Source organism: Aquarana catesbeiana, linkage group LG03 (genome assembly GCF_042186555.1).
Source record: "Aquarana catesbeiana isolate 2022-GZ linkage group LG03, ASM4218655v1, whole genome shotgun sequence".
NCBI classification, from domain to species: Eukaryota; Metazoa; Chordata; class Amphibia; order Anura; family Ranidae; genus Aquarana; species Aquarana catesbeiana.
The window spans coordinates 700,967,523-700,982,597 of NC_133326.1; the positions used below are offsets into that span (position 1 = coordinate 700,967,523).

General features: G+C 44.0%; 1 protein-coding gene across 1 annotated transcript in view; it reads left to right on the forward strand.

Moving 5' to 3' along the window:
- The window catches only part of KIF1C (kinesin family member 1C), a gene marked incomplete in the record, with an annotated part of 77,711 nt that overhangs the window by 3,194 nt on the left and 59,442 nt on the right, over positions 1-15,075 (forward strand). The window contains 1 exon segment of the mRNA XM_073623059.1: positions 5,157-5,731.

The window sequence follows — 15,075 nt, forward strand, 5'->3', positions numbered from 1 at the left end:
TTACACCCAACTACCCTCTAAGCCAGGGGTCTCCAAACTTTCTAAACAAAGGACCAGTTGTCTGTCCTACAGACTTTAGGGGGGGCTGGACTGTGGACAATGGGAGTATATAATGCTTCAGGCTTGGTAGTCAGTGGGAGTAAACAAAATTACATAGCACCCCTGTGGTCAGGAGAGGAAGGAACAGTGCCCCCTGTTGTTGGCGCCAGTGGGTGGACTATTGCCCCCTGTTGGCGCTAGTGAGTGGACTATTGCCCCCTGTTGTTGGCGCCAGTGGGTGGACTATTGCCCCCTGTTGTTGGCGCCAGTGGGTGGACTATTGCCCCCTGTTGTTGGCGCCAGTGGGTGGACTAGTGCCCCCTACGGCGCCAGTGCATGGACTAGTGCCCCCTGTCATCGGTGCCAGTGCATGGACTAGTGCCCTCAGCACCAGTGGATGGACTAGTGCCCCCTGTCGTTGGCGCCAGTGGGTGGACTAGTGCCCCCTGTCGTTGGCGCCAGTGGGTGGACTAGTGCCCCCTGTCGTTGGCGCCAGTGGGTGGACTAGTGCCCCCTGTCGTTGGCGCCAGTGGGTGGACTAGTGCCCCCTGTCGTTGGCGCCAGTGGGTGGACTAGTGCCCCCTGTTGTTGGTGCCAGTGGGTGGACTAGTGCCCCCTGTTGGTGCCAGTGGGTGGACTAGTGCCCCCTGTTGTTGGCGCCAGTGGGTGGACTAGTGCCCCCTGTTGTTGGCGCCAGTGGGTGGACTAGTGCCCCCTACGGCGCCAGTGCATGGACTAGTGCCCCCTGTCATCGGTGTCAGTGCATGGACTAGTGCCCTCAGCACCAGTGGATGGACTAGTGCCCCCTGTCATCGGTGCCAGTGGGTGGACTAGTGCCCCCTGTCATCGGTGCCAGTGGGTGGACTAGTGCCCTCAGTTGGCGCCAGTGGATGGACTAGTGCCCCCTGTCATTGGTGCCAGTCTCAAAGAACACTAAACACTTACAGAGGTAAAAGGTTAAAGTGCAATTCTTCTGTTTTGTTTGTTTACAGTCCCAAACTAATACCATGTAATTAACTTCGATCTCTAGGTTTTTGAAAGTACCTCTCAGTAGGTTTTTAAACATCAAAATGCAGGAGCTGCAGATTTGGGAAAGTTTTGGCGGGGGGGTGGGGGGGTGGTGAACATCCCTTCCCACCTTTTTAAACTTCCTGTTTCCATATTAAAGCTCAGTATAACTTTGACGATCCAGTAAGGTGTTATGGGAGGGTGATTAAGAGACCTCAACTTTGGTCCGGAAAAGTCTTGATTTTTATATTCCTGTTCCGTGGCTTTCAAGCTGACGTTGAAAGGTTTGTTTCACAGACGAGGCTGTAAGGGAACATGAGAAGGCCATTGAAGCAAAAGTGTGAAGTCTACCCACAAACGTTTTACACTCTCAAATAGGGCTGCAACTAACGATTATTTTCATAATCGATTAGTTGGCCGATTATTGTTTCGATTAATCGGTTAATAACCTTAAAAAAAATAAAGTGTGGTGTATACCGTAATTTAGTTAATATGTAAAGTTTTAAAAAAAGGCAATTTATTCTTAAATATCTCTATGCAGTGGTAAATAAAAATAACCAACTATATCTTTAGGGCGCAAAATATGTAATCCACTCTGAGAATAACAGACAGAAGAGATATACTAGAAGAGGAGATATACTGTATATACTATTAGAGGAGAGATAAGAACGTTCGTTCGATTTTCTAATCGTTAGTGGGGTCAAATCGACGTTTATTTTCAACCACAGTGATGGGAAAATTTGGAAATAATAAAAAACTTCTTGGTGAAAGGAATTATCAGACAGTCTATGTGGTTTTCGTTCAGAAATTAAAATTATTTTAAAAAACAGAATGTTAAAAACAAGTGAAAATTTCAAACATTCTTTCATTCATCGAATGTACAAAGATTTCTTGTCTGAATATTCTCATCTGAAAATTGATCGGTGTGGCCAGCATAAGGCTCGGTGCACACCTATGCAGTTTGCTTTTGATCTGTTTCTGCAGTGCTCTTTGCTGTGCGTTTTTGATTTTTGCGCACGTGATTTTGCTGCTATTTGCGTTTTTTGCATTTTTTTTTTTTTTTGGCCAATTTGTTGTTGGGCAGATTAAAAAACACAAATTGCTGCAAAAACGCATTTCATGCTTTTCTGCAGCTTCTCCATTGAAGTATGTTGAACCAAAAAAGCACCGTTTTGTGTTTAAAAAAAGTCACTGACGCTTTCCAAATACGCAGCGGCTGAAAAAGCATAGATGTGAACGTGTCCCATAGGAAACCGTGTAGATGAACTGCAGTGCGTTTCTGCAAAAAGCACCAAAAAACACATAGATGTGAACCAGGCCTAAGACGTTTAGTAACATAATGGGGTGAAAAAAACTAAAATGAGCCCTTTATAGTACAAAAAAGCAAATAATTACTACTGTAAGGGGTTCATTTTTTTTTTTACTATAGAACTGTGAAAGAAAGTTACAGTAGCGATTATTTTTTTTTTATTGCTCTTTTTGTACTATAAAGGGCTCATTTCAGTTTTTTTTTTTTTTTAACCACATTATGTTACTGGCCGATTAATCGATTATGAAAATAGTAATCAATTATGAAATTAATCGATTAGTTGTCGATTAATCGATTAGTCGTTTCAGCCCTACTCTCAAAGGTGGCACTAGGCTTTCACGGGAAAAGATAGGAATTAGCCAGGAAGAATCCAAACCAGACTGTCCTCCTCATCCAACTAAACACCTCCTTGAGGAACTTTGGAAAGGTGATGTTCACCATGGTCATCTAGGACCTCGGAGAATTACAAATGGTCCATGCTCCAACCTTGTATATGACCTGGTGTGGCACATTAAATGGAAATACTGTATAGTTGAAGTGCTGCCTAACCATCTTCAGACTGGTCCCTGTGAAGCCTCCTTGAATCCTAGGCCTTAACTTCTGGTTTTTAGAAGTGGTGTGTTGAAGAGTACTTGACAAGATCCTTGGGTAAGGTAGATGTTGCAATCCAATTTCTTACCTGCTGTCCTTGTCACCGCCTCTGGTTCTGAGAACGATCAGTGCTGGTCCCCAAAACTTCCTTGTTCCACAGCACTTAGGGCAGTGGAGTGATGAGCTCCTGCTGCTGTTGGTCAAACTAGGAAGAGGGAGCAGGGACAACGCTTGCCAGGAGCTTTGAGTGTCTGTAGAACCACACAACTTCGCTCAAGTCCTGGACAGAAGTGTGTGCGCAGGTGTCTTCTTGGCACCCTGCCAGCTAAAGGAGACGCCTGCAATCGGGGAATGAGGGGCAGCAGCTTTGGGAGCCCCTGGGACAGGATAAAAGGGGCATTTTTTTTTTTAAAGGACAAAGATTAGACTAATTTGGCAATTTTGGCCCTTATTTTCCAAAATTAAAAAAAGTCAAGGCTTTCTCTACAACTTGAGTCTAGGATCCATGAGGTAAAAATGTGATGAAGTGTATCTACCTAGGTTGGTCTTCAAATTCATCTTTGTGTCCTGTGGAATCCCATAGATCCTAGACTCAAGTTGTAGAGAAAGCCTAGGCAACCGCCTCACTCCAGTTTTAGTGAATTCTACCATTCCCATGATGCGTTGCAAGAATTTGACAGCCACAGGCATGACTCCTAGGGGCATTATGGGAATTGTAGTTTTACCACAGCTGGAATGCAAAGGTTGTCTGCCCCTGGCCCTGCCCTAGGACTTGTTCAGGCCAGGTCAGGTTCGTTTTGATCATAGTCTTCCAGTGTAGGTTTGATTATTCAACAAGGAAGGGACATTTCATGCTGTTATTGAAGAGTGGGGATGAGCTTTGGGTTTGGTTTTTTAACTTGAGTTTGGGCTGAACCCGGAATTAACTTGAATCTCCTGCATATTGCTGGCCAACCTAATGCAGCCAGGACATTCCCTGCCATGCAGCTGCATGTACACAAAGGGTCTCAGATACTTGTGTCATGATTGACCGAATAAGATCACATGGCCATTTTAGGTCAGTGTCCTTGTGCGGCAGAGGGTGGGAGTGACTACTTCCTTCCAGGTTTGGTCCGCAAGTTGTGTTTGCACCAATTTTCGGAAATAAGCTGTTCTGGTCCACTCCCATCCAATCCACTGCAACCACGGTGGGGATGAATGTGACAAAATTGACCCAATATGACCAAACTGTATTTGGTCAATGTCATTGAATGGCAGTGGGTGTGAGTGACTGCTTCCTTCCGGGGTTTTGTCCAAAGTTGGGTTTGGACCAAACTCTGCAGGGAGCTGTTACTCCTGTTCACTGTGACCGGGGGGGGGGGTTACTTGTGACATCATTGACCTAATATGGCCATACTGTACTAGATCAATGTCATTGAATTTCAGTGGGTTGGAGTGACGGGGTCTTTGGACCAGACTTGGAAGGAAGCTGTTACTCCTGCCCACTGCCGCCCATTCAACTGTGAACCGGGTAGGGTTGGAGTGACATAATTGACCCAGTATGGCCATACTGTATCTAACCAATGTCATTGGCAGTCGGTGGGAGTGACTGCTTCTGAGCTTGGTCCAAACCTGCAAAGAAGGAAGCCATTGCTCCTGTTCACCACCAACTTTGACCAGGGTCGGGTTGCTTATGACATCATTGACTCAATATGGCCATACAGTATTAGACCAATCATGTCAGGTCATTGAGCAGCAGGGGGTGCAAGTTACTGCTTCCTTCCGGGTTTGATCTAAAGTTGGGTTTGGACCAAACTCAGAAGGAAGCGGTTACTCCTGGCTACTTCCACCCAATCAACTGTGAACAGGGTAGGATTTCTTGTGACATAATTGACACAGCATGGCCATACTGTATTGGGTCATTTTCATTGGGCGGCAGTGGAAGAGTGACAGCTTCCTACCCGGTTTGGTTCAAACTCGTAAGGAAGCTTTTACTTTTGCCCACTGCCACCCAATCAACTATCACCGGGGGGAATGCTTGTGACTGACATCCTTGACCCTGTACAACCATATTGTATTGGGTCAATGTTCTTGGTTGGCAGTGGGAGGGAGTGACAGCTTTCTTCTGGGTTTCACCCAAAACTAAGTTTGGACCAAATCCCAGCTCATTTCTGTTGAGGAGTCATTTAATAAATATGTGCTAACTGTTCCTTTTTGCTTAAACACACAGATTCTCCTATTAAGAAACCTGCAAACCTTTTTGAAACCGAAATTTCTCCCTCCTCAAAATCCTTGAAGAATCTTAAAGTTCATCCTCTGTTTGGAATCTTTCTCTGGATACATGAAGCTGCAGAGATCTTTGTACACCACAGACCCAGGATTCTGGACGAGGGCCGAGGAGTGCTAAGTGACGAAGGACAGATTTAGCAGGCGGCCGGGTCATGTGTCACTTTTGTGTTGGGAAATACCATGTGGTTGTAACGTGAAGGGGAACGGGGGGTTATAGGAAAGGCTTTCACCTGCTCTGCATATGTTTTTTTTTTTTTTCTTGGCACCTGGGCTCCTCACGGAATATTCTGCACATTAAAGTCAACATTACACCTCTGCTGAGGATATCCGGCTTAGCGGTAATGTGATAGGGACCCTGGTGACCTCTCCATCGGATGTTGTGTATCATTGTCTCCTGGATTATATCTTTTATATCAGAGGAATCCGTGTTCTGGGAATATATTGATTGGGATATCGTACCCTCAGGAGGAGTAATGGAGTAGGACGGAGCTTGCAGACATTAAACAGTAAATTTAGGTAAGCAAGAGAGAAGCCTGGAATATTATTTCTCGAATGGCACAGAAATGCTGTTTGTGCAAAATTTGTTATTTTTTTTTTTTCCTATAAGAACTTAAATTTTTAATTGACCACTAGAATGGAATAGCATTAGTTTAACTTTTATCTAAATCCAAAAACTATATCATTAAATGTGGTGGCTTCTTTTGTTTTCTTTTGTTCAGGGCTTGTATATATATATTTTCCCTGGTGATCCTGCCAGTGACACATTTCCTGTTCTAGGTTATTCCTACAGAACACCTTCCCCTCCTAATCTGAAGCACTTGTTTACACTTGCCATTTGAAATCTTTTTGGTGTACCACAATGCATGGTAACACACTACCGCGTGTGTTGTGGTGCGCTGCCTTTTTATAAAAAATGTACATGCACAGTTTACGGTGCTCTAAAAGCTGAATTCCAGGTCTGAATATTTTATCCATAGTTACATGGGTCCAATTTGGACCCGTGTAACTATGCATATACTTAACCTGGCTGATGCCCCTGCAAGCTGGAAATCAATGTAGTAGACGCCGTTAGTACAGTGATCTCCACTCGATTCTGGGTCCTCTGCCGAGCGTCTGCCCTGCTGCATTCTGAACACAGGTGGTCGGCCACTTGGCATGGGTGCCATTTGGAGAATGCTTTGCATTTTCTCAGTGAATGCAAAGCATTCTCTGATTGTACGCGGTGGGGAGGCAGGGCTGTGATGCCAAAAAGATTCAAGATTCAGAGTGGGCTTTATTAAATTCATAACCCACTTCTTGTCATGTGGGCAGAATTATCTGTATTGGGTCACGATGTTGTCTGATTTGGCCTAGTAGAATGAACTTCTTCAGACCCTGGAGCCTCTATACTCCTACAGCAAGGCTTTAGAGAAAGTGGTTGTATTGGTTTCTTGAAACACTGCAGCCACCTAATGTGCAGTATTGGTTTAATAACCTTCTACTGTCTAATGAGGCTGGAGAAAATTGGGGGGGGGGTTTATCGGTTTTGTGTGGTCATTCGGAGAGGTCTGAGGGAATGGCATTTATTGTGTACAGTAGTCTTTTTGCCCAAACAAAGATGCTTGGGTTATGGGCGTTTAATTTGGTTTATGAACGGCTGAGAACAAATATCCTGGTTATATGGGGCTATGCAGCCATCTAAGGCTCTAAAGTGTGGGCAATATTGGTTAAACAACCTTCTACTGTCCAGCGTACCTGGGAAGATGGAGATTTATTGGATTTGTGAACCTGTGTGGTCTGAGAGATGGGTTTTATTGGGTTCATGAGTCTTTTTGCCCATCTCTCAGAATTCACTGGTTGACCAGAGGTTCACAGACCCAATAAATCCCATCTTCTCATCGTGCAGTAGAGGGTTGTTAAACCGATTTATTGCACACTCTATAAAGCCTTAGATGGCTGCAGAGGCCCATGATAGGGATAAAGCCTGCTCGATGGGGATAAAGCCTGCTCTATGAGGCTTCAGCAGTTCATAAACCAAACATCAACCCAAGTCTCATTAGGTGGGTTTTATTGGGTTCCTGAGTATTTTTGTCAATCTAATGAGCATTTCCATTGATAGGTGTTAGGTGTGTAAGGCCTATCAATGGAAATTCTTATTAGATGGACAAAAATACTCAGGAGCCCAATAAAACCCACTTAATGAGACTTTGGTTGATGTTTGGTTTATGAACTGCTGAAGCCTAATAGAGCAGGCTTTATCCCTATCATGGGCCTCTGCAGCCATGTATTTTAAGGCTCTTGCAAATCAGCAGTATAGGCCTAACAAACTTTTACTGTCCGATGAGGCTGAAGAAAATGGAGTTTATTGGGTTTGTCATCCTCTGTGGTCATTCCGTGATCAGTGAGGTCTAAGGAAATTATATTTTATTAGGTTCATAAGTCTCTCTGCCCATCTGTGGTGGCATGGAGTGATAGGTGTTTTGTTTTGGTTTATGAACTGCTGTAGCCCAAAAGAGTGGAATTATCCCAATTATGAGCCACCTAAGGCTCTAAATAATAGATTGTATTGTGGTTTTAATAACCCTTTTACTGTCTGAGGCTTATAAAAAAATTTTTTTGATCAGGATTCTGAGATTCAGTGAGGTCCGAGGAAATTACATTTATTGGGTTCGATTTCTTAGGTCCCTTTGCCCATCCTGGGGTGAAAGATGTTTTCTGGGCTTATGAACTGCTGAGGCCAACAGCTCTATTCTGGTTAAGAGCCTTTGCAAACATCTAAGCCTCTGGAGATTGGGTAATATTACTTTAACAAACCTCTACTGTCCGATGAGGCTGAAAAGAGTTTTTTTTAAACCTCTGTGGTCATTCAGTGAGGTTTGAGAGATGGGTTTTATTGGGTTCATGAGTCTTTTTGACAATCTAATGAGATTCGGGTTGAAAGGTGTTGGGTGTATGAACTGATACTGAATTAATAGAACAGGCTTTACCCCTATCATAGGCCTCTGCAGCCAGGCTTTGTCAAATGGGCAATATTGGCTTAATAACCCTTTACTGTGCGATGAGGCTGGTGAAGTGGAGTTTATTGGGTTTGTCAGCCTTTGTGGTCATTCAGTGAGCTCTAAGGAAATTAGATTTATTGGGTTCATAAGTCTCTTTGCCCATCTGTGGAGGCATTGAGTGATAGGTGTTTGGTTTATGAGCTGCTGAGGCCAAAAAGAGTGGGCTTTATCCCAATTATGGGCCTCTGCAGCCATCTAAGGCTCTAAGAATGGAGCGTATTGGTTTACCAAACCTCTACTACTGTGGTCACTTAGTGAGGTCTGAGGGAATAGGATATATCGGGTTCATAAATCTCTTTGCCCATCTAATGAGGTTTGGGTTGATGGGTGTAGGGTATGTGAACTGCTGAGGCTAAAAACAATGGACTTTATCCCAGTTAGGGGCCTCTTCAGCCATCTAAGACTCTAAATAATGGACTGTATTGGCTTAAATAATCCTTTATTGCTTGAGGCTTAGAAAAACAGGATTTATCTGGTGTTTGAGGTTCAACGAGGTCTGAGGGAATAGGATTTATTGGGTTCCTAAGTCTCTTGGCTCATTTAAGGAAGCCTAGGGTGAAAGTTGGTGGTTGGGTTTGTGAACAGCTGAGGCCAAACAGAGCATGCACTAATTTGATCATTAGCCTCTTCAAGCATCTAACACAAACAGAGTTCCTTGAGCGCTATAACTGTCAGCCATATACGTGGGTATACAAACCCTGGAAGATGTAACATGAGCTTAGAACCCAGTGCAGCCACCAACCACTGGAAGAATGAATAATGAGAAACAAAAACAAAGAAGCAGCACTCTATGGGTGAAGCATAAATACTTGTAGACCTTTGGCCAAGTAAAAAGTTCATTTATTGCACTTCTGGGAAGTAAACAAATGTCAATGATAAAAGCTTGCAGAGGCAATCATGAATTGAAAACATATAGTCAATATGGATACTAATGTAAAGGAATATTAAAAAGAACGGTACCACTGTCACATCCGGGTGGGGAGGGATTAACGTCAACAGATCAGCTGTGAACGTGGAAAGTGGTGTAATGATCTGTAGATGTTACTCCCTGACATTTGTTTACTTCCCAGAAGTGCAATCAATAAATTAACTTTTTACTTGGCCAAAGGTCTACAAGTATTTATGCTTCACCCGTAGAGCGCTGCTTATTTGTTCTTCTTCAAGCATCTAAGCCTCTGCAGAATTGGGTAATATTGGTTTAGCAACTGTCCTATTATGCCAGGCTGGGGAAATGGGGTTTACCAGGTGTGTGAACCTTTTGTGGTCATTCAGTGATATGGGATTTATTGGGTTATTTTTGCCAATCCAAGGAGACCTGGGGTGATGGGGGTCAAATAGAACATGCTCTATCCCAGTCATGAGCCTCTGCATCCACATAAAGCTGCCTATTTTTGTTATTTGGCCTCGCCCTGTATTCCACATAACTATTTATAGAGATAAGACTTGCTAATTATAATGTACTCCTTTTTATAACCAGGATAAGACCTGAAGAGGCAGATGTTTCTCTTAGGGTATACAAGTTGACAGCCTCAAATGGACATGGTCATTTTGCTTCTTTTAACCTTTTGCTATTTAGTGTATATGTGAAAGCGGAATTGTAAGTATCCAATAAACTAACATCAAATTATATAAAATAAAGGTTCCAGAAAGTAGCGCTCTGTGCTCCCCACATACTACTTACAAATCCAACCTTCCCCCTTCTTGGACACTGGTACCATGTTTGATACTCGTCTTCTGGACGTAGGAGGCCTGCCACAGTTGACGTTATGTCTCGCGTATGCGTAGACTGTTTTGAAGGAGGTTCACAGTCTCTAGTAGTTTTTCTGCAAAGGTTGCAGGCCTGGAGGAGTCGCATGTCTGGATCTCAGGAGTTGACTCCAGAATGATAGTGACGTGACTAATAATGTCACCTCAACATCACAAATGCCACCTTCTGGCATCTTTCAGATCAGGGGGTCTACACATTTTCTAAACAAAGGGTCAGTTTACTGTCCTTCAGGCTTTAGAGGGGCCAGATTTTGGCCAGTGGGAGTAGAAAATGCCCCATCATTGGTTTTAATAGGAGGAATAATGCCCCTTTGTTGGTGGCAGTGGGAGGAATGGTGCCCCATCGTTGGTGTCAATGAATGGACTGGTGCCTCATCATTGATGTCAATCGATGGACTGGTGCCCCAAGGGCCGTATAAAGGTAATCAAAGGACCATATCCGGGCTGCAGTTTGGGGACCACTCTTTGAGATACTGGGAGCATGTGCATCATTAATGGAGCAGTTTTCAAGGGCAAATTATAGGACACAAAACCTAAATTCTCTACACCAGTGGTTCTCAACCTCATTCCTCCAGTACGCTCAACAGCTTGTGTTTGCAGGATTTCCTTTCATTGGTGCTTTAAATAAATGTCAATGGCTTGGCATTCATAATGGGTATTTTATCCAAAGGAAATCTCAAAAACGTGGCTTGTCGGGGATACTTGAGGACTGATGTTGGGAACCACTGTTCCATACTGTAAGAACTGAGGTTCGGCTATTTTAGTTAAATGTGATTTGGGACCAGAGCTCCAAGGCAAGGTGACTGTGTCATCAGGGGGCACCCTGATCCCTTATAACAGGTTTTCCCAGCCACGATTCCATGGAACTTTAGGGTTCCTCCAGAGGTTGCTAGGGGTTCCTTGAACAATCTGCAATTTCTACCTCCCCAGATAAGTTCCCACTGACACTGATCTTTTTAACTGTCCATAAGGATGTAATTGTTTCCAGTGACCACAAGTGTAGGGAGTATTCTTTCCAATGGCCATCACCATCATGAGTTGTAGATATAGTCAACTTTCCATTCACAGGGAACCCCTGGTAAAAATATTTTAGGGGTTCTTCTGTGTTGAGAAAGGCTGCCTTATACCCTTTTTACCTGTGCTTCCTTGTTGCTCCTTCTCTAGTAGGTGCTAAAATTGGCTACGTTGATGTTCTGGAACAGTGGTGGCATCACCCCTTCCCTTGCCATGACTTTTTTTTTTGGGCTAACAATTTGGCTGCTAAGCTTTCGTACCCTCACAGGGGAGCAGGTCGTATGCTCCTATATGAGAGAAAATTAAATGACTCGCGCTATACAGATTAGTGAATGTGTGGCCAAATTGCCACGCCAAAAACACTAAATACAACTAGTATTAGTGAATGCATAAACCATCTGTGCAGTAATATATCAAAATTGGTGCAAACAAATGTCAAAAAGTCCAAGCATAATAAATGTATTAAAAAATCATTATGAATGGTTTAAAAAAAAATGGTCCATAAAAAGAACCCAAAAAAAAGTGAAATAGCAATCCCGGGTCTTTCAACCGCATGGAACCTTGGATGTGTAAGACCACCACCAACAGTAAGAGCCTGGTCGCTTACCAGAACCCCATGACCCCCCCGTTACAGAGGGTCTAGGAGGGCTTTTGAGATCCTGCTGGTCCGGAATTCCCAGGAGCAGAGATGGCGATGGAAACTGGAAAGGGCGTCAGGTGCTGGGATGGAGATGGATGGGTCCACAGGAAGGGGGCTCAGCCCTCAGCATAGTATTGTCATCATAGCAGAAAAGAAAGGGAGGGCTCCCATAGTGTAAAATCAGATGGCAATTTATTATAGTAAAAAACGTGAACACTCACATGTAAGCAAGACAATCAGCATCATCAACGGAAGAACAGACTGTGGCACCGGCCGGATGACCACAGATAGCTCGTCCTGTTAGATGTACAGCGACAATGGGAGGTATGATACCACACAGCCCGGCCGGTGCCACAGTCTGTTCTTCCGTTGATGATTCTGATTGTCTTGCTTACATGTGAGTGTTCACGTTTTTTACTATGATGACAATACTATGCTGAGGGCTGAGCCCCCTTCCTGTGGACCCATCCATCTCCATCCCAGCACCTGACGCCCTTTTCCAGTTTCCATCTCCATCTCTGCTCCTGGGAGCCCTCCTAGACCCTCTGTAACGGGGGGTCATGGGGTTCTGGTAAGCGGCCAGGCTCTTACTGTTGGTGGTGGTCTTACACATCCAAGGTTCCATGCAGTTGAAAGACCCGGGATTGCTATTTCACTTTTTTTGGGTTCTTTTTATGGACTATTTTTTTAAACCATTCATAATGATTTTTTAATACATTTATTATGCTTGGACTTTATTTTGACATTTGTTTGCACCAATTTTGATATATTACTGCACAGATGGTTTATGCATTCACTAATACTAGTTGTATTTAGTGTTTTTGGCGTGGCAATTTGGCCACACATTCACTAATCTGTATAGCGCGAGTCATTTAATTTTCTCTTGTTTATGTTATGTGTTTGTGTCACATTTAAGATATCGCTGCTTTTTTATCACATCTTTAGACACTTTGAAGCGCAATTATTTTTTATTTTTTCTGTTCCTTATCACGCATGCTCCTATATACCAAGAAGTACCTGGTATTTCTCGATGGGTACAGAGACTAAGGGAACTGCGAGGTAGAGCAGGTAAGGCGAGTATATGGGGGGTCGAGGAGCCCTATCCAGGGACATGGTTGCTTGATCCTTCCTTGGCTGGTACCAGTGTCTGCTTTGAGAAGGTAACAGAAGTCCGGAAGTTGGCTGCTCGGATTGTGCCTTGTGATATGTTTGCCACGTGATGGCTTTATCACTCCTGGGGAATTATGCACTGCCTCCTCATAAAAATGTTTTAATTACCCAGAATCATGATAGACGGCACTAATGCCTTAATCTGTGCATACAAGAACAACCGGTTCACATCTGTCTGACTTCATGCTCAGTGATTTGGAGTAATCGTCGACTTTAATCCCTTTTTAACTCATGTCAGTGCTGTGTCTGGGCAGAGCACAGGGAGGTCTTCTCTTTCTACGTTAAAGTGAAATAACACTCTAAAAATAAGAACTTGGGATTTTTTGGCATGCAAAAGACTCCCCTGCTGGAAAACTTTTTTTATTTTATTTTTTTATTTTCTGAGTACGCTGTGTGGTGCATGCGCTGCCATAGAGGAAGGTGCCGGGGAGAATGTAACTCCTGTGCACATAATTAGCGGCTACCCACTGGCCAAAGAGGAGTGGGGGTGGGGTGGGAGGCAGAGCCTGCACTGCCCAGTGCTGGAGAGGAGCACTTTTTTGTAAGGTAAGTAAACCGTAATATGCATACCCACCCAGCACATACTGCTTTAGCTTTCTCATGAGACCCGACCATGTAAATTACAGGTGTATTACCACTTCCAGAGGACACAGCTTCTGCTTACCGATACCCATAGTAATGAATAGCTGTAAGCAAGTTCCCGGATGCACACTCAGGGCTTTTATGCAGGTGCGCAGCTTTGCAAGCATGGTATATACCCGCATACTGCCATTCTTTAATATCGCCATCTGTGCACAAGTGCAGTGTCGCCCGGATGAGTAAATAAATGCCCCGATACCTCATATGTGGCACAAAGGCTGTTTACATACATGTGTGCTCTATGCATTTATTTTATTAGATTATTATTCATTTTTTTTTCCATGTAACTTTATTGCCATTCCAATAGGACCAAAGAGCCCCCTATGTGATAGAACAGGTGACAGGTCCACTTTATGGAGACAGCAGGGGTCTATTAGACTTATCTATCTATCTAGTCAACCACCAATTGTGCTCCCACACCAAAAGTTCTCCCACTTAAAAAAGATGAGAGAGGCCTGTAATTGTCATCATAGGTATACCTCAACTATGAGAGACAAAATGTGGAAACAAATCCAGACAATCACATTGTCTGATTTTTGAAAAAAATTATTTGCAAATTTATGGTGGAAAATAAGTATTTTGTCAATATCAAAAGTTCATCTCAATACTTTGTTATATATCCTTTGTTGGCAATGACAGAGGTCAAACGTTTTCCGTAGGTCTTCACAAGGTTGTCACACACTGTTGCTGGTATGTTGGCCCATTCCTCCATGCAGATCTCCTCTAGAGCAGTGATGTTTTGGGGCTGTCACTGGGCAACACAGACTTTCAACTCCCTCCAAAGGTTTTCTATGGGGTTGAGATCTGGAGACTAGCTAGGCCACTCCAGGACCTTGAAATGCTTCTTACGAAGCCACTCCTTCGTTGCCCGGGCGGTGTGTTTGGGATCATTGTCATGCTGAAAGACCCAGCCATGTTTCATCTTCAATGCCCTTGGTGATGGGAGGAGGTTTACAATCAAAATCTCACGATACATGGCCCCATTTATTCTTTCATGTACACGGATCAGTCGTCCTGTTCCTTTTGCAGAGAAACAGCTCCAAAGCATGATGTTGCCACCCCCATGCTTCACAGTAGGTATGGTGTTCTTTGGTTGCAACTCAGCATTCTCTCTCCTCCAAACATGACGAGTTGTGTTTCTAACAAACAGTTCTACTTTGGTTTCATCTGACCATATGACATCCTCCCAATCCTCTTCTGGATCATCCAAATGCTCTCTAGCAAACCTCAGACGGGCCCGGACATGTACTGGCTTAAGCAGGGGGACACGTCTGGCACTGCAGGACCTGAGTCCCTGGTGGCGTAGTGTGTTACTGCCTTTGTTACGTTGGTCCCAGCTCTCTGCAGGTCATTCACTACGTCCCCCCCCGTGTGGCTCTGGGATTTTTGCTCACCGTTCTTGTGATCATTTTGACCCCATGGGGTGAGATCTTGCGTGGAGCCCCAGATCGAGGGAGATTATCAGTGGTCTTGTATGTCTTCCATTTTCTAATTATTGCTCCCACAGTTGATTTCTTCACACCAAGCTGCTTGCCTGTTGCAGATTCAGTCTTCCCAGCCTGGTGCAGGTCTACAATTTTGTTTCTGGTGTC